This window comes from Talpa occidentalis, unplaced genomic scaffold, assembly GCF_014898055.3.
Source record: "Talpa occidentalis isolate TD23 unplaced genomic scaffold, MPIMG_talOcc4v2.1 talOcc4.9, whole genome shotgun sequence".
Taxonomy (NCBI): Eukaryota; Metazoa; Chordata; class Mammalia; order Eulipotyphla; family Talpidae; genus Talpa; species Talpa occidentalis.
In genome coordinates this window covers 79059267-79085772 of record NW_023605305.1, presented here as the reverse complement: position 1 = coordinate 79085772, position 26506 = coordinate 79059267, and the positions used below count along the sequence as shown (strand labels likewise).

Here is a 26506-nt window from a genome sequence, read left to right as displayed (position 1 = left end):
TCTCACTTAACAAAGAACTGAATCATTTCAGATTGTCAACTGAAACACTTTTTACTATATACACAAATGTCTATATACATTTGACTGTATATAATAGCCATGTCTGTATATATCTGTATAGATCTCACTCACCAACAAGAAACGTCTTAATATGATAAAAAAGGATAACAGATAATTTTTTAAATATTTGCTTTTTCACACAACTAGGTCATACAATATATCCCTTTCTTAATTGTTTGAAATGTTTAGCAACTGTGGTACTTTTCTTTGTATAAAACTCTTTCTTCTTCATAAAACTCTGAGGTGACAGGTTATTAATGTAGTAAACTTGGGACCACAATTCTTCTCATTTCTGTATTAAACTGTAGCTATAAGGATTTTTAAATTTATAAAGAAATGTGGCAATTTGTAAAGCTTCTCTGTCCAGTCTTTCAACAAAACATTTCCAGGCCAACTTAGACAAAGCACCTAAAGTGGCCCTAGAAAAATGTCCTGTTAACACATTAGTGTCGAGATGAGCACTGATGGGGTTCAGTGAGTAGGGTTCTTCTGAGAATGAATTCAGCAGACTCTCCCATTCAGCGAAACACAGCAAGTTTATTAAGAAAAAGAAGAGGGCCTCCCCAGTGGCACAGTGGGTTGAACGCAGCGCTGTGGAGGGATCCCAGTAGCCAAGGAACTACCCACATGGCGCAGCAGACCTCTCCAGTCTCGCCCGCTGCTCCCCTCAGCAGTGCTTTTGGTCTGTATACCTGTTCTGCTCCTGCTCCCCACTCTCTCTCTCTCTGTTGAATCCTCTCATGCCCCTGCGCCTCTGGCCTGTACCCCAGTTCTTGTATAAAGGAGAAGGAGGAGGAGCATTGGCATGGGTACAAGTGGGCAGCCCTTTGTCAGAGCAGGGATTGTTCGTGTATATTGTTCTTAAAGGGATTCATTCCTTTGTAGAATTTTATCCTTTGTGGGCCCTGTTGGATTATTCTAAAAGGACTGGTAACCCTCTCTAGAAGGCATAGCAATCTTCTCTCCCCCTTCTCTGGTTTCTGGTCTTGCAGAACTTTCATGGCCTGTACAGTCTTTAGTCATTTCTATCCCACCTCTGGTTTCTGACCTGGAGAAACCTCCATCCTAAATTTTTCTATTCTAAGGCTCCACTGAGCACCATTTTCCATCTTAGGCATGGTACCAATGGCCATGATCCTTATCTTTATGTAAGAAATCATCTCTAGGGCCTCCCCTGGTGGCGTAGCGGTTGGGCGCTGGGCTGCGAAGCTGCCCACAGCCTCTGCAGTGCTGGTTCAATCCCCAGCCACCAGTGAGGGTCCCACATGGCACAACAGACCTCTCCTGTCTCACCCACTGCTACCCTCAGCAGTGTGTTTTGTCAGTCTGCCTATTCTGTTCCCCACTCTCTCTCTGGTGAAGCCTCTCACCCTCCAGCACATCTGGCCTGTACCCCGGTTCTTGTATAAAATAAATAAATAAATCTTTAAAAAAAAAAAAAAAGAAATCATCTCTGCTTCCTCTGTGATGGTGGCCACATCTATGATAGCGCTGTTCATAGCTATGCTGTCTGTCCCTCCGTAGGGATGAGAATTCTGGCTTTCTGCTGTGATGGTGTGTCTCTTGGCACCACTGGGAGCTTGCAGACTTGTTAAAAGTGTGATTATGGGACTGAACTAATGGGGGAAATCCTGATTGACCCAGATGTGGAGAAACAAATTTCCCAATACACAACATCTCTCTCAAAACACTGTTTATCATGGCTTAACTCTGAAGGTTTTCTGGTCATGAGAAAGATCTCTGAATTATCTGTGTAGATGGAGTCAGTTATCCACAGTTCCTTCATACCTGCTAGGAGATGTGGAGGTAAGGCTGGAATTTCCAGCATATTGGGGATATGACAAATTCACATCCTGCTGAATCATGATCTGCTTTCCAAAAAGTTTGATTCCATTAAATGCATTCATTGCATAAGAAACAGATACTTCCTGTCTGAAATTCACATACCCAAAATGCTTTGGTTTACCATCTGTAGGGTAAGGAAAAATGTCAGGCTTTTCTGCCCTCCCGCCATCAGGATAGATGATGGATCCTTGTGGTCCTGAATGCATGCCTGATGGTGGGCACCTGGAGTAGGGTGTGGGCATAGGTAGATGGGATTCACCTGGGCTAAGACTGTGCTTATAAGGGCGGTGTCATGGGGACGCCAGCAGAAGCCAAGAACGAGCAGAAGCCGAGAAAGAAGCAAGAGCAGCAGAAGCCAAGAGAGAGGGAGAAAGCCAGAGAGCCCAGACATAGTGAAGACCTGCCTGCCAGTCTCCCGGCCCCCCAGCATCCTTGCCTGCTGTGTACCGGGTAAATTCCAATAAAAGCCTGCAAAAAAGCCACTGAGGACTCTGACTCCTCCTTTACCCAGTCTGCTGGATCATAAAAACCTGCTCCGTGACCATTCCTGCCCCTACACCATGCTTATCTTTAGGAATTTTCACTTTTATTACTGGACCTGCCTGGTGGAAAATCTCCAAAAGGAGTGCCTCAGTTGCCCACAAGGAGAATGCAATCTGCTTTCATAGCAGCCCCTATCTTATTGCCCCCCCCCTTACTAAAAGGGCCAAAGGGTCCTGCTGAAGCACCTACTACACACTCAGAAACCCCACATCCTCATGTCCCAGGCATCACCTAAGGAAAGGACACGACAGAGTTATCTCAGGAGGGGACTGATCGGTGGTGAATGAGTTCTAGAGGGTCCTCAAATCGGAAATCTTCTATGTAATCTATCAACTTAATGGTTGCTGTTATTTATTCTTATCTGGAATTTAGTGTTTATGCTTAGTTAGATACACCTGTATTTCAGGTAGTCCCAGAAGTGCTGAGGAAAGGGCTGGGGGGCGGGGGGTGTTGTTTACCTGGTAAGATTCTGGGAAATTGATTGCCTGGGAAAATTTAGCTTAAAATGTAGATGGGGGAATTTCAACATATCAATCATGCTGGCATTTAAGGCAGGTGTCACCAAGTAACCCTAAGCAAGGGTAGCCCTGCCTAGAAGGGTACTCTTCCTTGAAAAGAGGGAGACTCAGTCCTCCTGTTGTAGAGCAACCCCGCCAAGGCCCACAGGTTTGGTTTTTATACCCAACCTGGCTGCTTAACTTCACCCTCAGGTCCCAGCCACCTTCCCTTTGGTGGTGATGGGATTTGTTTTTCCCTATGTCTTGATGGCTTTAGTCTGGAGTGGGGGTGGAGTCCACAAAGCCTGTATGGGATTAGCTCAGGACATTATTTCTCCCTAACACTCCTACCTGGTGTGACCTCAATGAGTAGATTGTGGGTTCTGGATCCTCTAAGCCTTTTAAAATGTGTGTCCAGTTGCCCACAACACCCTATTTCTTTCTACTTCTTGGCTGCCTCAATGAGTCACTCACTAGTCAAGGATAGTTTGTGGGTTTGTGGGGTCCTGGGCTGAGTCAGCATATGTAGTGTCGACTCTGGGACGAGAATGTGATTTGATGTCTGACAGTGAAGGGAATGAACTGGAGAGAAAAGAAATAGAGTTCATATATTAACTATTTTCTACCTTGCCATTATGCACAAAGGATATAAGGCATCTCACAAGCAGATATCTACAATGATATGATAAAAACTGAGAATCAGCATCTTGAAAAAGAAAGCAATTATTCTAGAAAAAAATGGCTACAAAAAATTTGATCAGACTCTAAAATTATCTCCAAACTTCCTGACAGTAAACCCTTGCAGTAGTTTCTTAAATTTCAATTGAATAGAAATTGATAGTGTGTAATTTTCATAGCTATTACTAACAGTATTATTTCTTTTTTTTTTTTTTTTTTTTTTTTTGGTGGGACCCTCGCCAGCAGCCAGGAACAAACCATCGCTACAGAGGCTGCGGGCAGCCTCACAGCCCAGCACTCAACCGCTGCGCCACTAGAGGAGGCCCTAACAGCATTATTATAGCAACTAAATGACAGCTTTTATGTGCTTATTTCTTATAAAAACTTTTGTTTAAAATAAAAGGGTAGGGCCTCCCCGGTGGCGCAGCGGTTGAGCCCTGGGTTGCGAAGCTGCCCGCAGCCTCTGCAGCGCCTGTTCAATCCCCGGCTGCTACCCGGCCGCCGGAGGAGGGTCCCACATGGCACGCAGACCTCTCCTGCCGCCCGCTGCTCCCCTCAGCAGTGTCCTTCGGTCCTTCTGCCTGCTCTGCTCCCCGCTCTGGCTCTGGTGAATTCTCTCACCCTCCCGCGCTTCTGACTATACCTAGTGCTTGTATAAATAAATCTTAAAAAAAAAATAAATAAATAAAATAAAATAAAAGGGTAACATGAAAAAAAAAACACATGGTGAAGATGGTTGTTATATGGAGTTAATGCCAACAGGCATTATTAGAACAGGATATTTAGAGTATTTAAAACAGTGAACTGATTGCACATCCAGGCTTAGACAAACTTTTCTGAATACAGCTTCTCTTATCACCATCAATGGGGACTAGAAACCAGACAGCCATCATTCAGATTTGAAATGGCAGTCTCTAGAATTCTATATTTTGTTGAAGGGTGAATATAAGTGAACTGGAAATCAGATGAGCCTCTAGCAGAGGTGGTCTTCTCCTGTGATAGTGAGTGCATATTAAAAACTTTTTTTTTCCTTTAGTTAGTATGAAATTAGACACCAGCTAGTGTGTCTGCTTATAAAACATGCCATTATTGTAAGGATGAGTCTCTGATGTAGCACCTCAGAGACCTCATTGTTAGCCCTGAGCCACAGCTGCACCCCATCATCAAGACTGATGTCCACCCTGAGTGAAGGGGGCAGAGGGAAGGTCTCCTATCTAGGCACTATACCTGCATTGAGAGCTTCCTCTTTACTTTTTAATAGCCCACCTTTTATTACTCCAATTCCTGCTTTAGTTCATAATTCCTGACTACAGTGTGCTTTCTATCACCTACCCAGATCTTGACAGATACAGTGCTGTTCTCAGACTTCTGAGGTCTGCCTTCTAATGATGCGCAGTCCTGCACCCTACTCCCTAGAAAACAGAAACACTCCATTCAGTGCCTTCCATGCTAGGAGGAATGCTTACAAAAGCAAAAGCAGTATCCTCTGGAGTAACATCTACACACCTGAGCGGTCCATGTTCTCCCTGTCCACCCCAGATTCCTTCTTCCCTCGCCACCACCCAGTGTCCTCAATCCTAGAAGAGGTCAGAATTCCCCAAGCCCAAGGAAAATGAAATCTTCAAGACCCATCATTTTCACTACATTTGATCATCTGATGACTCTAGAAAATACCTATCTTCTACCCCCACCCACAGCAGCCATGGACAGAAATATCAAGTTTTTGTGGCTTTTCCTGGAGTTGCAAGCTGCCCTGCCATCATGTGTCATGGTCAGGGTGCTGTCGCTTCTTCTGGTGCCCTTCCTGTGCCTTCCCCCCGCACGGGGAGCCCAAGCGCCTTCCAGTCACCTGGAAACTATGTGGAGTACCAAGACTTCTTTATCAAATTCTTGCCTTTCTATGTATGTCAAGGTATTGTGGGAAAAAGTATATCTTATCTGGAGAATCTGTAAATAAGCTGCTTTGAATGTTCTCTCACCCTCCCAGTTTTTCTCAATGAGACAAATAAGGTGGAGAGGCTAGGTGTCCACATAGCTTCCCAAATCCAAGACAGTGCCCATTTCTCCCTCAGCACTCCTAACTTGTCTTACCAACATCCCTGTGAGTCACTTGCTGCTGGCTTTCTTCTTCTGCGGCAGCCTCTGCCGCTGAACGCCAGTGAACTTACTGGAAAGAGGGATGCTTTCACTCAGACACATCAGAGTGAGTAAGACCCCCTTCCCCTGTGTGCTGGACTGGACAGTCAATGACGGGTAAGATCGGGGGCAGACTAAAGAAGGCACTGGCCAGCCTCTTGTCTGTGACTCCTGACGACCTAAGACAGGCGCCTATGATGATTTTGAGCACATTACATTCAGATCTTCACTCTTGAAGTGTGTCTGTCTGTCATTTATGCGCCGATTCCTTGAGCATCCTCACAGTTCCTCAATCCTGAGACAGTCCTGCTAGTCTACCGCTGCACTAGTCCGCGGCATTCTTCCACCAATGAAACATCCATCACAGACTTCTCCTAATGCCTGGTTTCTTACTGTCCTGATCCTACGAGGAAAAGGATGGGGAAAGACAGGGATCTAGGAGAGTGAAAAATAAGGAATTGTTGGAGATTCATTTCACCCTCACTGAGTATGGGTGAAATGTTATCATAATTAAGATCATAATTTCCCACTCAAGTTCCACCCAAATAACCAACATTCTATAAAAACGATTAAAACATCCACTAGTATAGAACAATAGAAATTAGAAAGAGGTGCCGGAGGCCAGCTCCAGCTAGTGAAGTGAAAGGATGAGACAGCATCAGCGAAGCGGAGTGGAGAGATGAGGGGAAAAAGGAATGAGGAGACACAGACACTTGATCAGGGTGCAAGTATGTCCTGCTGAGGGTCTCAGCTGGTCTTTATTTATACTGCAAAGCAGGCAGTGAGATTACATCAACATAAGCAATGAAGCAAAACAAAGACAATCATTACATATTTTCTCATGGGCATATGGAGACCCTCCTGGCCTGATACCAAAAAGGACACTTCTTTGATCACCTTAAGAAAAACATCAGGAACAGTCAGTTTTCTTGGTGCAACTCATTTTCCCAGCATGATCAATCACCTAAGACAGCACAATATTTGGTAACAATTAATCATTCTTTCAAACTCCCTTATACCAGAATGGGCATGAATGTCTTATCCTATATTTTGTTGCTTAAATCAACCCATTTCCCTATCACACAAATAATCTAGCTAATCTATCATCTACTTCAAAAGCAGCCTAAAGTAACTCATCAAATCTACTTTACTTCTACAAAAATCTAATTCTTAACCAGAAACATCTAACCTCCATACAACCTGAGACCTATTGACCTTTTGCATACACCAGAAAATGTACTGCTGCTTCAAATATGTATCCCCCGTGTTAGGCCATGGTTTCCAAGCACAGCTGGTTCAGGGCAGCTTGTTCTCCATAGTTCTTAGAGCCAAAACACACCTTTCCTAACTATACCTTTAGCAATTTTTCTTTCTTTTGTAATAATTTATGCGTAAGAACAACGGACCAACTGACGCCTTAATCTGAATTAGGTTTTCACAAGCCAATTTGTAACTAACGTATTTTTGTATTAACCAAAAACAAACAGAAGAATTTTAGTAGGAGTTGCTGTGGAAACTCCCGTATTCACATCTTCTGTGGAGAGTGGAAATTTCCCTCTTCTTGGGAGTCTCCTCCATTGACAGACCATGTCATTAGACAGCATGGGTAGCGCTGCCTACATCAAAGAGGGTCATCAATTTTTAAATGAGGTAATATCTATTTATATAGGCAATTATGGCTTACTATAAGTTATGACTGAAATCCAGCTCAAACTGCAAAACTACAAGAAACAGTCAATGTATTCCTCCTCCTAAAAAACACAACCATCTACCCATTTATTTAGTCCAAAAATGGTTTGCATCATGGATTTTATACCTCTCCTTCCTCCCTACCATATAATCAACAGTAAGTCCATAGATTCAACATTCATTGCTGTGGTTTTCCTTTTTTACAGACTATTACTAAATTAAAATCTTACTTAGCATTATAACATATAAAAGGGTAAACTTGAACTACTTCAGCTGAAATTCACAGAAGAGAGGTGTAAACCTGTTCTACTTGAACAAACAAAATAACCTCCTGCAGTTTCCATGCCTGCCTCCAAATCATTTACTCTTCATTCAGAATCCATAGTGTTCTCTTTAAGTGTGATTTTGATGATGACATTTCAGGGACCTAAAAAGCCCCATATAAGTTGTCCCTGCCTCTCCTTCTTGTCATTCCCCAACCCATTTACCCCACCTCCTTATATTCCACCAACGTGCCTCATTTCTGCTTCTCCAGCACAGCAAGCTCTGCCTCTCACATGCTTCTGTCTGTGCTATTCTTCCCGGGCTGAGGCTTCTTATCTGTTAGGTCTCGGCTCATGCGCACCATTGACTGCAAGTAACAGAAACCCTCTCAGATTAACTTAAATAATTAAAATTTACTTTCACCATTTCCTTCTTAACAGTAGCTGATGGCAGATTCTTCTTCCCAAAAACACAGGGAAAAAAAATTTATGATTTTTAAATCAACTGTTGGAGAGCTCCTGAAGAAATGAAAACTAGAGAAATTAAGACCATAAAGAGAAGGAAGTCTTGGAGAGGAAAATTGGCTTTCACAGCTGCATTTTCTCTGGGGCATTTACCAGTCCCGCTAGAGAAGAGGCCAATCTTCTGGGCTTTTTGAGATATATCATTACTTTCGAGAGCCAGAAGCTTCTAATGAGCTCACTAGAACATGCTGACAGAACTGGAGACTTGAGGGGTCTTAAACACAAGGCTGACTATCCTGTAAATATTTGACAAAATCCAAAGCTGCATGAGGTGAGGCTGAAAAGGGAGACATTACAGGAAAGTGGTAAAAGTAACAATTTGAATAATATTAAGTCATAATAAACTAAAAATTCATGTTTAATATCAATAATAATAACTAACCAAATAGTAAAATAATACAAAACTAATAAGAAACAAAAGGATAGGGCCTCCCTGGTGGCTCAGCGGGTAGAGTGCCATGCTGTGAAGCTGTCCTCAACCTCTGCAGCATGGGTTCGATCCTGGCCAGCCAGCGAGAATCCCACATGGCACAGCAGACCTCTCCTGTATCACCCGCTGCTCCCCTCAGCAGTGTATTTCAGTCAGTCTGCCTGTTCTGTTCCCAGCTCTGTCTCTAGTTAATCCTCTCACCCTCCTGCCTGCACATCTGGCCTGTACCCCAGTTCTTTGTATAAATAAATAAATAAATCTTTAAAAAAAAAAAAGAAAGAAAGAAAAGGATAATAAAATAATAAATATATATTTTTTTAAAGATTTACTTATTTATTTATATGAGCACTGGGTACAGTCAGAAGCACGGGAAGGTGAGAGAATTCACCAGAGCCAGAGCGGGGAACAGAACAGGCAGACCGACGAAATACACTGCTGAGGGGAGCAGCGGGCACGGCAGGAGAGGTCTGCACGCCATGTAGGACCCTCACTGGTGGCCAGGGATCGAACTGGTGCTGCAGAGACTGTGGGCAGCTTCGTAGCCCAGTGCTCAACCGCTGCGCCACCAGGGGAGGCCCAATAAATATTTTATTAATTAAAAAAGCAAGCAAGAAAAAATGAACCTAAAACAAGTACATTGAAGAAGAAAAAGTAAGAGGGTGGATATTGCCTAATTAAATGTTAGTTAATTAAATGTTAATAGGTTCCATACACCAAATAAATGGCTCAGATCATCAGACTGAATTTTTAAAAAGTATCTGCTGCTTAAGACAGATGCACTAGGGCCTCCTGGTGATGCAAGGGGTTAAGTCACAGCACTATAAAGCTATCAGCAGCCACTGCAGCATGAGTTTGATCCCCAGTCAGGGAGCTGACCCACATGGCACAACAGATCTCTCCTGTCTCACCAGCTGCTTTCCTCACCAGTGTATTTCAGTAGATCTGCCTGTGCTCCCCACTTTGTCTCTGGTGAATCCTCTCACCCCCACCCCTGCACCTCTGGTCTGTACCCCAGTTCTTGTATGCATAAATAAATAAATCTTTTTTAAAAAGAGAGAGAGATGCATTAAATTAAAAGGAAAAGAGAAGTTCAAACTAAAACTATGGAAAAGACAACTTTGCAAACAATAGCCAAAAGAAATCTATGTAGCAATACTAATACCAAAGTAAAAATTAATTTAAGAAGACTTTCTGGAGATTAATAAGATTTAAGTAGTCAACACAGTAAAAGCATAGCAATTCTGAATCTGCATGCATCCCAAAAGAGGCCAAAAATAGAGACAAATCAAAATCACACACTTCTTTCAATAATCAATACAATAAAAAGACAAAAATATCGTAAGGGAACAAAATAGCTCTCCACTGAATCTGTAGTTATACCCCTTTTTCCATTCCTAATATTGGTTATTTATTTTCCTCCTTTTATTTCTCCATCAGTTGTCTAGGAATTATCAATGTTATTAATTGCATTCAAAGCAAGCTTGATTTAGGTTCATTTCCTCTCTTTCCTTTATTTAGTTAATAAAATTTGCCTATTATTTTATTGCCCTGTCTCTTATTAGTTTAATATTATTTTACTATTCTGTTAGTATTATTATAGATATTCAAACATGAATTTTTAGTTTTTTATGGTTTAATATTATTCAAATTAGAAAGAAAATTAAAGTCAATACTTATGTTTCTGTCTCCAAAAACTAAAAATAAAACAAATTTAACTCAAATAAAATAATAAAAAGCAGAAACTAACAAAATATAAACACAAACAGTAAACAGGAAAAGTTAACAGAACAGAAAGCTTGTTTTGAGAGCTACTAGTAACATTGATAAATCCTAGACAATTAAGAGAGAAATAAAAGAAGAAAAATAAGTAATCAATATTAGGAATGGAAAAAGGAGTATCACTACCAATTCTACAAGCATTCAAAACATAATAATAGAACATTATGAATAAAATTATGCAAATAATTGACAATTAAATGAAGAAGACAAATCACAGAAAAATACAACTTACACAAACTAATACAGAAATAAATAGAAAAACTTTATATTCCTAAATACAATAAAAGATTCATCAATGATTAAAATAAAGAACACTTGACCCATTAGCCATCACTGTGAATTCTTCAAAATTTTTTATTTTAAAATTTTAATTATAAAATGTATCATACAAGCCCTCCCTGGTGGCACAAGGGGTTAAGCATCAGCACTATGAAGCGATCCACAGCCACTGCAGCACGAGTTCAATCCAGGCCAAGGAGCTACCCACATGGCGCAGCAGACCTCTCCTGTCTCGCCGCTGCTCCCCTCAGCAGTGTACTGCAGTCAGTCTGCCTGTTCTGCTTCCCACTCTGTCTCTGGTGAATCCTCTCACCTCCCCCCCCCCACACACACACACCTCTGGCCTGTACCCCAGTTCTTGTCTGAATAAATAAATAAATCTTAAAAAATAAAATAAAATAAAATAAAATAAAATACGTCATATATTTGTTGCCAGAAAATGCCGGATTCTTTTCTGCCTGCCACAATTGTGGAAAACAAAAGACAAAGCAGGGATTGAATCTTTAATATGCACCTTAATTAGATCGGTACTCTAATGTGAGAAAGGCCAAGCAAGCATCATGCTCCAAAGAAAATCATGCTCGCATCTCATCTCTAACAGGTCACTTGATCACCAGCTAAACAAAGACACTTAATTATTGGAGAATGGCCTTCATTCCAAACAGTTTACAACTGCTGGGAGTTTTATGGTGCCCGTCTCCCTAGCAGCTCCCCCTCAGCTGACATCTGAATTCAGAACACATCACTTCTACTGGAATGGCTCAGTCTCTGACAGAAATAGTGTCCATGTCCATCACTCTCCCAGGAGCTTCCTGGACTGGAAAGTTAACTCAGAGCAAACAGGTCACAGGTTAAACAACTTGTGTACAAGCAGATTCTTAAACCATGCATGTCACCCTTCTCACTCCCTCCCTAGCCCCCATCACATTGAGAAAAGCACTTAAGAGTAAATGTATGGGGGACATACATGCATCCTTTTTTGTTTGTTTGTTTCCTGTGGGACCCTCGCCAGTGGCCAGGGATCAAACTGGCGCCGCAGAGGCTGTGGGCAGCCTCCCAACCCAGCGCTCAACCACGGTGCCACCAGGGGAGGCCCCATGCATCCCTTTTATTTTTTTTAAAAAAGGCAATAAACTGGGCACCTTGTGTCTACCACAGAGATTAAGAAGTAGAACATGACCAGAAACTTAGAGTTTAAAGTTTTAGGAATAAATGGTACCAATTTTATACAAATTCTTCTAGAGAATGAAAAATAGTGTGAATTTTTAACATGGAGATGAGAAAACAGATTTTTAAATGTATGATTATCTTGATTAACATTTAAAAGGTATTTGTTAAATTCAACTTTTATTTTTCAAAAATTATCTTCACAAATTAAGAATAACGGGACTTCCTTAACCTAACAGAGTGTCTCCAAAAATATTACCATTTCCACACACTGTATACCAGAAATACTTGTCAGCGCCAATAAGATTAGAAAAATAAATAAAAGGCTTAAAATGGCCATTGCCTTCATCTTGTGATTGGTGTGCAAAGTAAAGGAATATAAAGTCTGTACCTGGGATTTTGATGTTTAATAAGGGGAGGGATATCAAGCAATAGACAACTATGTAGCAAAGTGGGCTCTAGGAAAGAAGAAAGGAAAGGTGGCTTATAAAATGTCCTTTTTCCTTCAACCATTTCTTTTATGAGGTCATTTTCAAAATATTCACCATCCTGATGAAAGATGACATGTAGAAAAAAAGAATCACTTGTGAGTGGTTTGCTTTTGGAGGAGTCTGGTCACACCTCTAAAGCTGGGGTTTCCTAATGAACAAATGCAAGACCAATCAAAGATGGGTGGGTGGAGAGAGAAGGCAAATAAAGCCTGTGGGGGCCATGGGAACTTTCTTGGGAGCAGTGGCCTAGCATGATTGCAGTCTGGAAGCGCTGGACCCCTGTTATCTGGCACCCTAACTCTAGTGTAGGATGGCATGAGCTCTCCAGGCCCACTTGGCCTGGAGGACTTCAAAGCTGAGAGGACCAGGGATTCTTGCCTGTAGCAAAAGATACTTTACTTCAGAACTGGGAGATGTGATGTCAGGATATTTTTGTCTCTTAGATCTTACAGATTTACTTCGATCCAGGAAAGATTTCCTTTCAGCGGCAGTGAGTAAGTAAAGTCCCTTTCTGGTCCCTTACTTATCCTTGTTCACCCAAGGACCCTGAACTCTGTCCCCACCTCTCAGCTAGATGAAGCGCACCCCATCTCAGGAGGAACACCCTGACCAGATGGGTGTTCTCACAAATGTGTCCTCACAAGTAAATACAAAACAAACAATGTGTGATTAGTAATTTTTCTTGGTGGGCTCCATGGTGGAGCAAGGGGTTGGGCACAGCACTGGGAAGCTGTCCACAGCTTCTGTAGTTCAATCCCCAGCCAGGGAGCTACCCACATAGCGTGGCAGACCTCTCCTGGCTTTCCTGCTGCTCCCCTCAGCAGTGTATTTCAGTCAGTCTGCCTTTTCTGTTCCCCACTCAGTCTCTGGTGAATCCTCTCACCCCCGCACATCTGGCCTGTACCCCGGTTCTTGTATGCATGAATAGTAAATCTTTAAATATAATGAAAATAATTTTTCTTGGGAGCCTCTCCTTAGGAAACTGAAGTAACACACATGCAGGGTCTCTCTTACAGGCCAGACCTTCCCTGTCTCTCTTGTCAGCTGTGGTCTAGCCAAGCAGCTAATCCCACTGCTGGATGAAGACCTCCAGGACAGATGTTCAGTTCCCTTTCCTAGAGTTGAAGGCACATGATCTCCAGATATTCAAGGTTTTCAGCTCCTCAGTGCCCAACGACTGGACACCTCAATCAGGGCCATGTGGCCCCCACCTCCACAGAGGGCCCCCCGCATCTTTGACGCACCCTCCCCGCCTTCATGAGCTGGTCCAGAGACGCCCCAGCTGGCCTCTCCCGGCTGCCTGCAGTGAACAAGGCCCCGAGAAGGTCCACCCCGGTTCGCCTGGGGTCCTTCCCCAACAGGCGCTCGTGGAGGAGGGAAATGAAGGGCAGGAAGGGAAGAGACTAAATGGAAAGATGAGTGAGAGGCCAGTCAGGGAAGAGACTTGAATAAGTGACAAAAGAAGAGTCACAGGAAATTCTGGAAGCCGGAGAGTTTAAAAAAAGGAGAAGGGAGAGAAGATGGAGGAGGAGGTGGGGGGACAGGAGGGGGGAAGACGGGGGAGGAGAAGGAAATGTGGAGATGGAGAGGACAAGGGGGAGGGGGAGAGCAGGAGGGGGAGGAAGGGGGAGGGGGCGCAGGAGGAGGAGTGAGGGGGAAGGAGGAGGGGGAAGGAAGAGGGGGAGGAAGGGGAGGAGGAGCAGGGGAGGGGAAAGGAAGAGGGGAGGGGGAAGGATGGGGAGGAAAGAGAGGAGGGGAAGAGGGAGAGGAGGGGAGGGGAAGGGATAGGGAGGAGAGGGGTAGGGAGGAGGGAGAGGAGTGGGAGGGGAGGAGGGAGAGGAGGGGTATGGAGAGGAGGGGAGTGATGGGGGAGGAAAGGGGGAGGGGAAGAGGGATGGGGGAGGAGGGGGAGGGGAGGAGAGGAGAGGAGGGGGAGGGGCGGAGGAGCTGGGGCTGAGGCTGGAGGGCAGCCTCTTGCTGGCAGGGAGGCAGGGCCGGGCTCCAGTGAGTGGACACACTCGGGATCCGGAGGGCGCCTGGCAAGTCACACTGTGTCGCTGCTGCTGCCACCGAGAAGGCCTCCTCCCCAGAATTAAGAAACCTGCAGGAGGGAGGTGGCAGACTTTTCAAGCAGTGCTGTCGCTTTAAGCTGCATGAAGATAACACCCAAGCTGGAATAGAGGATATTCTGTGTCTTTTGGCCTCTTTTTCAGCCTCAGGGACTAAAACCTCTCTGTCAAGATCATCCTCACTGGGGAATTACCACATGCTGGGAAAACAATGAAATACCGGTTTCTGAGTGCTTACTGTGAGCCTGGTTTTTACCAGTGCTAAATGATTCAGTGCTCACAATCCCCAATGACTGGTCTTTCAATCACTGATAGCCCAATAAATAAACTGCATAACATAACATAAATTGCAGCTAAAATCAAGATATGATCTGAGTTCTTTGGTCTGGGAGCATATAACCTTTCTAATAAATGCAATCATCTCTGTTAGGTAACTGGCCCTTGGTGAACCATCCAGTAAATAACAGAGGATGTGTCTGACCCCAATCCTGTCAATACCAGCTCCAGAGGAGAAGAGAAAAGTCATTAAATAGGTCATCTGTGAATGCAGGGCAGCAGAATTGCTTAACCTGGAGAAGAGAAGATTTTGAGGAGAAATAGAGCCAAGATGGTTGCCTAAAAGTCTTGCAAGAGGGTGCAAGAGTTCTTTATTAGGTGCCAGTGGTGAACGAGGGAGACCGCATGGAAATTACAGGTGGCAGATTTCCATTTGGGTCAAGATATTTCTCATAAGCAGATCTCCAAGTGGGGCGACTTCCTTGAAAAATTATTTCTTTGTCACTAGAGGGATGTAAAATGAGGTCAAATTGTCAATCAAACTGCCAAGCCCTACCTTCCTCACCCCTAGCTCTTTTCTTTCTGCCTCACTTCCTTAAATCTGATCTTAGTTCCCAAATTGAAAAAAAAATATAACCACAGAACCAGGTCTTCCACAGAAAGCCAAACTGAATCACAAGGATTGTCTTCACATGAAGGAGTTTTATTTGAGATGGCCATCAAGGGAGTCAGCAGGATAGGCACCCCAAACAACCGGCTTGCCGAATGGCAGAAGCTCTAGGATTTTATAAGCAGTGACATAATGTGAGGGAAGGACAGAGTTTCACATTTCCAGGTCCAAAGAGGTGCCAGGCTGTCTAGGGGACTGGGTGTTTAGTTCTAGTCAGGGTGATTAGTTTTCTCCTTAGGGTGTTTTTTCAGCAACCAGCAGATATTTGTTACTGATGCTACTGATGGAGGATAAGAACAGAAAAACTGGGCCTCCCCGGTGGCGCAGCGGTTGAGCGCTGGGTTGCGAACCTGCCCGCAGCCTCTGCGGCGCCGGTTCAATCCCCAGCTGCTCCCCAGCCATTGGAGGAGGGTCCCACATGGCGGCGCACAGACCTCTCCTGCGGCCTGCTGCTCCCTCAGCAGTGTACTTCGGTCCTTCTGCCTGCTCTGCTCCCCACTCTGGCTCTGGTGAATTCTCTTACCCTCCCGCGCTTCTGACTGTACCCAGTGCATATATAAACAAAACAAACAAACAAACAAACAAATAAATAAATAAACATGCCTCTATAAAATTAAAAAAAAACAAAAAATGTTAAAAAAAAAAAAAAAAAGAACAGAAAAACTGGAAAGGAGGTGCCACAAGACCAGAAACCTGGCTCACACAATGCCAAGAGCTGGAGGTGGGGGTAGAAGGGATTAACAGCCATTAAGCCAGCTATAGAAACTAAGATCCTTAGATGCCAATGCCTAGATCACTAATACAAGACCCAAGCAGATATCAGACTGCTGGAGGGGTTTGAGGAGCACAGACCTGAAGGGGAAGATATGGAGCTTGAGGGCCATCATAGAGGCTGGACCTTTTCAAATTCTACATAGTTTATTCAAAGTCAACAACAAACAAACCACTCCATGAGAGTGAGCGCCTCCCATGGAGAAAAGGCTCTATCAGTGCAGTCTCTGCACTTGCTCAGGGCAGCAGTCCTTCTGCCCACCTGTGACCATGCAGGTGCTCCTTTTCACCAACTCACCCCCTCTGCAGGGCAGCAGCTTTCTGCCTGTCCGTGACCTTGTCCCATGCCAGGACTTCTCCTCACTGACCTCCCTCAGGGGAGGCAGCTCTCCTCAAGGCCGCCCGCCTGCAACCATGCAGGCCTCTCTCAGCAAACCTGTCCCTTTCTAGGGCACCTCTTCCTGCCTGCTTGTGTCTGTGCAAGTGTCTTTTACTCTTCTGTCCCTTTCCCTAATTGCCGGTCCTGCCTGCAGGCCGACGGGGTTCAGGAACACGGCGGAGGGGTTGGGGATGAAAAGACACGTGCACTCACATGGATGGCTGCTGGAACTCTCTTTATTCTAGGGGCGCGGCTATCGCTCGGAAAGCCTGCGCATGCGCTTTACGTGGATTTTTCAACATCCGGTTACTCTTGCATCAGCTTCCGCTTTGGGCGGAAGTGACTCATCTTTGGGCGGAAGCGACCACCACCCCAGGTCCCCCTGCTGGTGTAAGCCTGGTACTGACATCTCCCCCGTTTTTACTTTATTGATGGGGGGGGACACACACTGGGCCTGTCTTAGGTTGTGGCAGTCGTACTCACGTGCTTACCCATCATAGCCACCCACTACCAGGATCCTAGGTAAGGTAGTGGAGCTGTCTTAGGTTGCTACGGATACACCACCATCTTACCCGTCATTGGCCTACAGGTGGTCAAGGGCAATGTTTATCCACACCCTGGGATTTTCAGTGGGCTGTAATGGAGAAAAGCGCACGAAGCGCACGTTTTGGAGAGCTACTTGCAGATTTTTCGTCTATTCCACTGGCACCACGTCTATTCCACTGGCACCACAGGATGTAGAAAATGATTTCCAGGCAGAAGAGGATTGTACCTAGGAGTGATATTGCTTCCCCCAAGGATTTTGTACTGAAGCACGGATGTTGTTAATGGTTAGAATTTGATTAGCCAATTGTGCAGTAGAATTGAGAAAGTTTGGTTCCACGGGCCGCGCAGGTAGGCATTAAGGGTATGAACTTGAAAGGAATAGTTGAAAAGGATGGCAGTTGTAACACACATGAAGGCATAGGTAGGAATACAAGGAACATGAGCAGTTAAAGTCAGTAAGTCAATTTCTTCCTGTATTAAGGAAACTCGTGGATTCAACTGGAGTAGTCCGACTGCGAGATGGTTGTTAATGGAATTTAGTGTGAGAAAGGTGCTGGAAACTCTGGAGTAGTCCGACCCGACTGCGAGATGGTTGTTGATATCTGCGTTGAGTACGAAGTTGGATAGATCTAGGCCGCCGACCACCGCGGCTGCAGCTGCCAGCGTCGAGAAGATGGAGATCAAGGCGCCAACAACCAATGACGGACCTGCTTGTTGATTTCAGATGATTACCTGAGAAGTAGACTCAGACACATTGACAGGCATAATAACGACCTTAGGGAAACGCATGACAACAAAGGAATTGCTGAGGGTTCTGGACCAACAAGAGGAAAGGTGACAGCTACAATTGAGGGAGGATTGATTGTTGAATGATAGATTGAAAGACACTATAGAAGGGAGTCCAGTGGTGGAATTGGTAGACAAGAATGACAGGAGAATACCCCCCCTTTCTGGAAACTGGCAGAAGGAAAGGGGGATTATTAACTATTGTCCAATGAATCATGTTGCAAAGGAGGGGGGGTGCTTGCATTTGGAGGTGGAAGAGTAGTAGCAGGTGGAGGATCATTTTCAGAAGGTTTGGAAAGCGCCTCTTCATTGGGCGGATCGGAGGGCGGACTATGAAGTAAGCGAGTCAGACGAAGAGGGATCCAACGAGGCTGAGGTTGACCTGGAGGAAAGATACAAAGGGATCCGGGCGCCTCGGCGAGGACCGGAGCCAGTGGTTGCCATTTAAGGGAGTGGGGCTCTTTCCAAACAACTGAGCGGATAGAATGACTGGTCTGTGTTTGCCAATGGACCTCCGCTCTTGTTAATTTAGTTTGGGTGTCCAAGGAGGCAAAATTAATAGTAAACAGAGCCTTGGACAGGCGAATGCGAGGGTCTGGTGGGGTGGAATTAGATTGTTTTTATATTTGATTTTTTAAGTGTTGATGGGCACGTTCTACGAGAGCTTGTCCCTGAAGATTATAAGGAATACCTGTAATGTGAATGATATGATGGTCAGAGCAAAAGGAGGCAAAGGATCGGCTAGCATAAGCCAGACCATTGTCGGTTTTGATAACACGAGGCCGTCCCATGTACGCAAAGGCCTGCCACAAATGTGAGATAACATCCTTTGTCGCCTACCCCTTATGAGGGGATGCAAAGAGGAGGTGTGAGTGAGTATCAATGGAGACATGGACAAAGGATTGGATTGGTGGGAAGCAAAAGGGATGATGTTGGAGAAAGGTGACTAAGGGGGATCGTGGGTAGTGTGAGATGAATTCCCCCGGGAATTGAGTAGCGCAGAGAATCCAATCCATATGTGGCTTTGTGTATGGCACATGGGAACACTCAGTGGACTAACAAGTAACTACTAGTAATGCAACTACAAATATGAATGTCTTATTATTACACAATAGGAAGAATAATTAGTAATTTTAGAGGGTATTGGTGGAAATGGTTGAAGGCAAATGACCATAAATGGTCAATGATTCAAAAAGAGAGGCCTGGATCAGTTGAATTCTAAATAAAAGCTACTAGTTGTCATAGCTAAATTCACCTTGATAAGAGCTAAACTACTTTTGTAACTACTACCTACAAGCTTACTTTTAAAGCCTTGCTGCTTATTATCTCTTTCTGCCAAATTTAATTCAAGTTGGGTTTTAGTTTATTCAAGAAATTCTGCCACAGAAATGTATTTTTGTATTGTCAGTCTTCCTGTACTGTTAAAGATTTGCCTTTTTCTGAAGATATTCAGAACCATGATCCTCTTTAGTGCACTTCCAATACATCTCTAATTATTACATTTCTGTAGATACTAATTACTCTAATTACTTCCACATTAACAACTCATGATTAAAGCTATAGGAGGTATAATGTTAAATAGAATTGCCTTTACAATAAGAGATCCCAGAGGTGATCTGAAGCACCAATGGCTGGATCCAAAAGAACTGCCTAGGTTTCCTAGGATAAATGTTATGAGAATTACAAATATATTTTATCCTTATCTAATAAGCAGTGATTATTACTAAATAAGCATTATATTGATGCAATTTGGCCAAATATGGAACATTTTCTGTAATGTAAATTTATTTCAGTATAATTGATGTTTAGCCGGATTCTGATTTGATGCTCAATTAATTTACAAAAATCTACTTATAAGAGAAAAATGTAATTTCTCAATGTATTAACCAACAAAACTTTTAAATCTCTCTTATTTAGAAACTGAGAAGTAATAATGCTATGCATATAACTTTAAAAGATTAAATTTCACTGTTGATAATATTGGAATGAAACCATAAAGCAAATACTTCAGTATTTTATACACCTCACAAGATGTCAAGGATGGAATCAGATTAATTGTAGTATATATGATTAGAAAAGTATAATATTTTGCAATTCAAGGGCCTGTGATTCATATAACCAAATAGTAAAACAATATAGATGCTATGAATAATTTGAAAATATATACACTGTGTACAAGAAGTACACAGGACATTGGAAAAATTAAAAGCAATTTATTGCTGTATATTTTAGTATAAGTGAAGAAAAATGTGGTCTTTCTTTTACTTAGAGGCAACAGTAAAAATGTATTTTGAAATAAATTTCAAATATAAAAATGCTCTCCATTATTTTATAAATTAAGATTTTTTTTAAAGTTAATTTTGATGAAAGCATAATTTTGCAACATTCAAGTAACCTTTAAAACAGTTTTATTTACATCAATAACTTTGTCAAGACTTTAAAAAATCAGCCCAACAACAAAGAACTACAAATTTTATAAGTGAGATTATTTTGATTTTCTTTAAAATTAAAGGGCTTCTTTTCACTTCATATATTTGGAACAAATCTAAAGTGCTGAATTATGTCTACCTATACAACCATTGTATGAATGTTTAACGGGAGTTCCATAAGTTTAGAAGCTGTAGGGCTCTAACTTGGCCCTTGGACATGGTATTGCCCATGATGCCGATCACTTACCTAATCCTTACCTTACTGATTGATCGGTCCCTCAGAGGATCCCTTGTACTCGTGTCCCACGTTCGGGCGCCACTTGCCGGTCCTGCCTGCAGGCCGACGGGGTTCAGGAACACGGCGGAGGGGTTGGGGATGAAAAGACACGTGCACTCACATGGATGGCTGCTGGAACTCTCTTTATTCTAGGGGCGCGGCTATCTCTCTGAAAGCCTGCGCATGCGCTTTACATGGATTTTCAACATCCGGTTACTCTTGCATCAGCTTCCGCTTTGGGCGGAAGTGACTCATCTTTGGGTGGAAGCGACCACCACCCCAGGTCCTCCTGCTGGTGTAAGCCTGGTACTGACACCTAATAAACCTGCTCTTTAAATATAACTAACGTCTCTGTCTCCTGGAGAAACTCGCCTGAGAAACTCACTGTGTGTCACTGAAACAGCTCTGGTGAAACCTTCCCCAGAGTGAACCCAAGGACCCCACTCTCAAAACCCATCAGCTCCAAAAAAACGACAACACTACTACTAACCCAGAGAGACTGAGGATTTTATTAGGGATGCAGCATGATCCATTTTCCAAGTTCCCAGGAACGCAGGGAGAGCCAATTAATAGCTTATAAAAAGGGAATGGGGGGGTGCAATTCAGTGAGTTGACAGCTAACTAGAGAGGGAATGCAATTTAGTAGTGAATTAATAGCCCTGAGAAGAGAATGCAAAAGGGTGGTTATGTTGTCAGGTTTTGGGGTTCCTGGATATGGGGTTCCTTGGTCCTTGACTACAGTGTGAGAAGAATTCACAGCCACATCTTTAGCAGAAGCGAAAACTAAGTTTATTTAGAGACAAATGAAATTATGCCAGGAAAGGGGCCGCAGGCAGGCAGTCCCCAGTAAAAAGAACTGCAAGGGAATTGTGGGGCTTTGTCTTAAATGGGGCGTAGCAGCTGCTCACTCCATCTCTTCCTGGGGTGCACTGCACAGGAGCTCCTGGGGGCCTGGGTTATGGATCAAGGCAGCAGTTTCTAAGTCACTGCCCCTGGACTAGCTTTGTAACAGGGTGGTCCCCAGGAAAGGGGGAGGTTCCAGCTTCCCTGCCCCACCCAAGGAAGGGTGGAGCTGAGCAGGGAGAGAAGAAGCTGCAGAAGAGACTGAGGAAGGAAGGAGCAGGATGGAGCAAGGAGACCTGGAGGAGGTGCATGGAGCCTAGAGACACGTGAAGAAACTGCGCTTGTCTTTTGGTCGTGGACTGGGTGACACAGATGTGGGTGAGACCCGTGGGGAGGTGACCATGGCAGCTTTTATCTTGATGTTGATTTTGCTCTTTTCCTTCCGGGCTTGTCCAGTTGTTTGTGACCCTTTTCTGTGGGTCCCCACTGGAAGATGCTTTAGACTTGTGGCAGGCTTTGGGGCCTTGCTCTGGGCCAATCCCATATGGATGGACTTTTACCCACGAGGGGATGGGTAACTTTAGGTGCTTCATTTAGAAACTAGACTCTTTGCCTTACCTGTATTGTTTCCTAGTTTTATTAAAGTTCCTTCCCATTAAAGTCTCCTATGTTTTGTGTTGATGCGGCGGATGGCAGAACCCATTTAGAATAGGCAGGTTTGCGGGGCTTGGGCTGCCCCTCTCCCTGTCCTATAACAGATTGCTTCCTATCTCTGCCAGTCTTTTCTCAAAAGTCAGGTGTCACAGTGTTGACTTCTGTGTGCATGTAGGGGCAGGATGAGCACAGCGCAGGTTCTGTATGATCCTATAAAGACGGGGTAAAGGAGAGTCCTGGAGCCCAAGGCGGCTTTCTCAGGCTTTTATTGCGCTTTTACATGTAGTACAGCAACCAGGTACACGGCAGGCAGGGGTGCCGGAGGGCCGGGAAGCTGACAGGCCTCCAAGCCCCAGGCAAGTCTTCACTCTTGGCTTCTCTGGTGTTCTTTCTCCCCTTCTCTCTCTGGCTTCTGCTTCTCTTGGCTAATATCTCAATACTGATCCAGGGCCCACAGAAGGAAACAACACAGCTTACAACAACGTAACAAATGTAGGTGCCCCATCAGGCAAAGAAATCCTAATGGCAGAGGGCAGAAAAGCCTGAAAATCACTTACCCTACAGTGCAGCAGTCAGTGAGTCCTTGCTCACTGTCAGGGTTCAGGAGAGGGTAGAAGTCCTGCGTTGGGGGTGTTCTTGGGACTCCTTCCCCTGGCAAGGGAGTGGCTAGACTGAAGTTTTCTCCTTTGCTTCCAGAATTATTTACATATTGGACTTTGCCCACTAGGGCCACTGTCCCTGCTCATGACTTCCTCAGGAAATTTCACAGATCCTTCCTCACCATGAAAAAGGAGGCAGGAAAGATTCCCTCAGTAGTTGAGAAAAATGTGCATTTTTTTTTTTTTTTACATTTTGATTTTAGCAAATAGACTGAGAATTTCATCCATGTCATGTCTCAGTGAAAGAGTTTCTTTGGAATACTATAAAGACATACTTCCTTGTTGACAAATCCTTGTTATAACCCATAGGTAAGCCAAGTATGAAAAGAAGTTTGATCAGACCTGTTTTCTCTGTTCAGTCATACTTCCCAGGTACTCAGTTTCATGCTGTCATTTCAGTGAAATTTAAAAGCAGCTTAAAACTGCGTCATTAAAAATATCTAGCTTTGTATCAGCTGGGGATAATAATCACAAGCTGACTAAGCAGAAAAGGGTCTCAAGTTTACAATTTTAGCACAACCAACAAAGGCGGTTAAGTCTCCCTTACTCGGACATCCCGGGTGGCGCGGTGGTTGAGCGCTGGGTTGCGAAGCTGCCCGCAGCCTCTGCAGCGCCGGTTCGATCCCCGGCTGCTCCCCGGCCACCAGAGGAGGGTCCCACATGGCGCGCAGACCTCTCCTGCCGCCCGCTGCTCCCCTCAGCAGTGTATTTCGTCGATCTGCCTGCTCTGCTACCCGCTCTGGCTCTGGTGAATTCTCTCACCCTCCCGCGCTTCTGACTGTACCCAGTGCTTGTATAAACAAAACAAACAAACAAATAATAAATAAATAAAACATGCCTCTATTAAAAAAAAAATTAAAAAAAAGGTTTAAAATGTCACTAACCATTTAAAAAAAAAAAAAAAGTCTCCCTTACTCAGGCACAACCTATCTGACTAAGCAGAAAAGGAGCACATGAAGAGGCTACTGGGTGGAGTACAGAACTGTTGGCTGGGTTCCAGGTTTGAGGCTGTGTTGGAGGAACAATGCCCAGAACCACATCAGGGAATTGACCTGGAGAAGAAGAGGCTGCTAAAGCCCCAGCCCCAGGAGCAACATCTGTATCACAGCTGTTCAGGAAATCCTCAGAAACAAAAGAAACAAAAGAGACCCCTACCATTAATGCAAAGTGCTTTCCTTGTCAACCTCTCTTTCTGGAGCACATTCTGATGGGTAGATCATGGTCCCATTGTCTTGCCCTGGTGGTTGTGCCCTGATTGTGAAGGGGAATCTGAAGCTCATTTTCTGGGTTCTACCCTGGGGAGTTCTGTTCTGGGGAGAAGAGATCCATGAGTTGCCGGGGACCAGCCTCCAGCAAAATGTCGTGTCAGGGGTTCCTCAAAGGATGAGACAGCCTAGAGGACACCTTAGGGGCTGAAGGGAAGGGGATTGAGGAGACACTGATACTGGATGGGGTACAAATCTCTTCTGCCAAGAGATGCAGCATGCCTTTATTTATTCATTTTTAGTAATCAGAAAAATTACATCATCATGTGCAAAGCAAAAACAATTAGTGTATTTTATTCCCATGGACTACTGGCTCCTACAGGTCTCAGCTAGATGGTAGCCTTCAAGGTTAATGGATAAAAAACCAAACCTTACACTAAAACTTACTATTTCAGCTAGACAATTACCTAAGACAGTTGATAGCCGCCGGTACATCCCTATCAGTTTAAGTCTAAGCATCAAAAGACTCTTCTGTTCTTATGGCCTTCAGCCGGGGACCAGCTGCTTCTCAGCTATCAGAACTTTTTCTACCTAGAAACTTCTTAACACAGTTAACTTCATTTAAAAACTTTCCTAAGAAACTTCTAAATAAAAAGGAAACTTGTAAAAAAGCAAAAGAAGGACTTACTATAATACTTGCACTGGATTGCTTGTCAGATATGTACAATAAATTGTCTCCCATTGTCAAGTGGGCCAAATTGTTTAATAACTAATTTTCTAAACAGACAATTTTCCATGCCATTTACTTGCAGTATACTGGTACATGTAATTTATTGCCTAATGTACTTTTTGGAAATTTTTCTTTTTTTATGGCCAAGAACAAAAAATAAAGGGATGTTAGATCTTCAGCCCCACGGTGTGAGGCACAAGGAATCTTCAGCCCCACAGTGTGAGGCTCTTTAGCTTAGGCCCCATGGTATGAGGGCCTTTGACTTAGCTGCTTGCCAGTGTCTTATCTGGCTGGGGCATGAAGGCCCCCTGCAGCAATGAGTTCATAAAATAACCCATGTATGGTGATGCTGTCCCACATATAGAATACTAGAGGAAATACACATATTTGCCACAAGCCCAAATCAGGACTGACTTTCTATCCAGCCAAGTTGAGATGACATCCAATACCAGTCCCATGTTAGAAACATCTTTCGGGGTCCAGTTTTGCTAGCTGGAAATTTCCTGAATAAGATTGTTTGTAAAGTAACACTGACTAGCTCAGGTAGGTTGTGCCTGAATAAGGTAGACTTAACTGCATTTATTAGTTTTGCTAAAATTGTGACCTCAAGACCCAGGGAATTATTACAATGACCAGAGATAATATTGGGAACTCAACAATCCCACCTGCTATCGCCTCAGTTTCTTCCATTTACCTTTATCCATCTTGCTCAGGCTACCTTCATCCAGGTAACCTCAGTTCTCACCTGGCCCGACTATAAAGCCTCTCAGTTGGTCTTCGACTCCTGATGTCCTCTTTGCCAGTCACCAAACTGTAAACAGAATGATCTTCCAAAAATACAAACAGGGCTACAATATCCTTCACTGGTGTCTTGCTGCACTTGGACAAGTGTCCCACCTCCATGACTTTGACCTGTGAGTTTGGCTGCCCCGACATGTTCAGTCCCATGCAGCACTCCACCGCCCAGACTTGACTCACTAATTCTGGTCACACTGGCCTCTCCATACCCTGTATGTGCCAGTTATGTGCCAGGTTCCTTCCCTCCAAGCCCCCACACATGCTGCTCTCTCAGCCCAGTTCTCTCTCCCTGACCAACTCTCAGGCACTATATAGGGTTCAGGCTAATTATCATCAATGCTTCCAGACCAGGTTAGTACATCCTGTTTTATGCTCTTATACATCTGAACCATTGTGATTTAGTAATTAAGTAATGATTAAATAATTCACGGTTAAGTAATTATTCCTCTAACCATTTGCTTGATGTCTTGTCCTTCCTGGAGTTAAGTTCTGTGAACTACTCACCGCTTTATTCCAGCACCTAACAGTTTGTTCCTGAGACATAGGAGGCCCTCTGTAAATGTCTGTGCAACCTAGTCCACTTCTCTCTGATCCCCCCGCCCCAGAAACTGAGGCTTTGCCACAAGAGTAGGGCACTTTCAACCAAGTTACTGGAACCCAATATACACTCCGTGACCCTAGAAACATTTTTTTTTATATCTCTAAACCTCACTTCAGCAGTTTGAACAAGAAACATGTAAACTTCCTATATACTTGAAGAGGTTGTGTTATAGAGCAACCCCGATATTAAACGGGTTCCTGGCTGTGGGTCCTCACCCGCACGCTTTAAAAGGGACTTATGAATACTCTACTACAGACACACACAAAAGGGTTAATAAAAGGTTTATTTACAAGAAAAAAGGAAATAAGGAAAATGTACAACTCAGGGAGAAAATAGGGAAATAAAGTCTTTAATGCGTCCTACCCGATCCGACGACCTGGAAAACCCAAAGTCACTCTCAGAGCTGGCCGGACCCTGCGAGCTGGCCGAGA

The 26506-nt window shown here is 43.9% G+C and overlaps 1 pseudogene; it reads right to left on the bottom strand.

Moving 5' to 3' along the window:
* Positions 1-1170: 1170 nt before the first annotated feature.
* On the bottom strand, positions 1171-25612 carry LOC119236851 (RNA-binding protein 7-like; annotated as a pseudogene).
* Between the last annotated feature and the right edge of the window lie 894 nt (positions 25613-26506).